This window comes from Triticum dicoccoides, chromosome 2A (genome assembly GCF_002162155.2).
Source record: "Triticum dicoccoides isolate Atlit2015 ecotype Zavitan chromosome 2A, WEW_v2.0, whole genome shotgun sequence".
Classification (NCBI taxonomy): Eukaryota; Viridiplantae; Streptophyta; class Magnoliopsida; order Poales; family Poaceae; genus Triticum; species Triticum dicoccoides.
In genome coordinates, this window is record NC_041382.1 from 418,988,320 (window position 1) to 418,990,521 (window position 2,202).

Consider the following 2,202-nt stretch of genomic DNA (forward strand, 5'->3'; position numbering starts at 1 on the left):
CCAGAAGAAGCTGATCCCAAAGTACTTGAGGAATCCCACGGACCTGCTGCCTGTTGTGGTAAAGGTTGAAAGAAATTCGGAATCAGTCCGGGCCATCCATTTCTAAAGCATTTTTTACACAGTTAAAACACGATTTGATTAATCGTAGCTGGGAATAAGAAGATGTGCTTTTCGCGCAAAGGAAAGGAAAAATAAAAAGGGCCAGACCTTGCATTCTTATCTCCTTGAGGTGTGTGGAACCCGTTTATGAGGACGCAGTGGCAGTGCCACTTGGGTAGATTAGCTTGTAGTCGATGATCAGTACCTGAAAGTGTTTAATTTCACCACCAAATCGTCAGTTAAATTGAAGACCGATTGCGACTACGAAATCAATTGTAAATATCTTTCTCATCAAGAACAAAAATAAAATGCAGACTAGCTAGGTTCCGTTAGTGACCGCAACCCTGGTGCTATGGTCTTGCGAGCAATGCCAAAGTTTCAGTTCTTCTGACAGTACAGCAGCGACCTAGGAAAATCGGGAAGCGCGGCTCACCATGGACCTGGAGAGATCAGAGAAGGGCGCTGGAGCATGGAAATGGAATTAAGCTCATAGTTTTAATTTCTTTGTGTCCTTATAAATACAAAAAATCAACAAATCATGGTGATACCTAAATCGTATTCAACAAATGAACAAATCAATCAAGGGGCTGTTGACCATTGGTCATCTCTCCTTCTTTTACAGCAAAAGCCTTAGCTTCTTGGTGGGCAGAGGGCTCTGCACCTCCTCCTCCTCGGTCTTCAATTTAACTGAAACAAAACCCCTGCATTCTCCGGCATCGGCAGCAGGTTCAGGTCGAAGTTCCTCAGCACAGCGGAGGACGCCGACACGGAGACGGACATGGTCATGGACACGAAGGTGCCGTCCCAGTAGTGGCAGCGCTTGTGCCCTCCGAGCGCCTGCCCGGTCGTGAAGCCCCGCCCGCAGACGGTGCACTGATGCGGGCCGCCGCTGCTCCCGCCCCAGGACGCCGCCGCGCTCGTCTCCGACCCACCACCTGCGGACGCCTGCGCGGTGATGCGGCGCTCTCCGGTGGGCAGAGGCTTGCGGTGGCTGGACTTGTGCCTGTCGAGCGCCTGGTATGACGTGAACGCCTCCCCGCAGACCGCGCAGCTGAACCGCAGCTCCTGAGCCGGCGCGGGGGACGGGTTCCACGCGCTCGCCTGCTGCTCCTTGCCGGTGGCGGCGAGCGCGGCGAGGCAGATGGCAAGGTAGTCGTCCTTGTTGAGCGCCGGCGTGGCGGTAGGAACCAGGGAGAGGGAGAGGGAGAGGTCGGTCTGGTCCGCCACCATCCCGCGGACCGTCACCTGCTCGCGCCACGGCGGCACGCGCTCTGGAGTCGGCGCCCACGAAGGCCCTCAGGGCGAGCAGCTCGAGCTCCTCCACGGCGGCGGTGGCTGTGGCGACTGTGCTGCGGGGATGAAAACGCCATGAGTCCAGTCACACAGGTCCAAACTGAGAGCATCAGTTCATAAAAAAGTAAATCATTTCGACAAAAATGAAAGCATGAATTCAACCCATCGAATTCGCCAGTTCAACAATAGTAACAGAATAATATTTTGTTACGTGAAACAGAATAACTCAGCGCACACACACAGATATATATATATATACTACACGTACATACTCTCGGTTCCGACAGATATTACATACAACATACAAAACGCAAGTGGTGGTAACTATCATTGCTTGTAGGAAACATTTGTCTAGGTACATACTCCCACCCTTAACCGGTCTAACAAACTAACAGACAAAAGAAAAAAGAGAACAAACCGATGCATAGACTTCCTTCTAGCCAGCGTGTAACATGGAACTACTTCCCTTTTTACCGTGCCTAGGTGCTTAATCCTGGAATTAAGGATTGGGATCACGTGCTTATCCATACGCTATATACCCCGCCAAAAGATACTCCAAGTATATACCTTTAAGGGTTGTAGTATATGCGCCCGAAGTATATACTAATTTTGTGCATTGTGGAGTGCAACTTTTGTACTAAAGTATACACCATATTCTGTGATGTCGTACAAACCGTATTTTTTCAATAAACTGTATATTCATTTTTTGCAATAAAGTATATGCCACATGCTTGGAGATGCGAGTATGTACTCCCTTCGGTCATTTTTACTCTGCATATTAGGTTTGTCTGAAGTCAATCTCATCCAACT

The 2,202-nt window shown here is 49.6% G+C and overlaps 1 pseudogene; it reads right to left on the reverse strand.

The window, feature by feature from the left end:
* Positions 1-528: 528 nt before the first annotated feature.
* On the reverse strand, positions 529-1,464 carry LOC119359422 (annotated as a pseudogene).
* Positions 1,465-2,202: the final 738 nt, after the last annotated feature.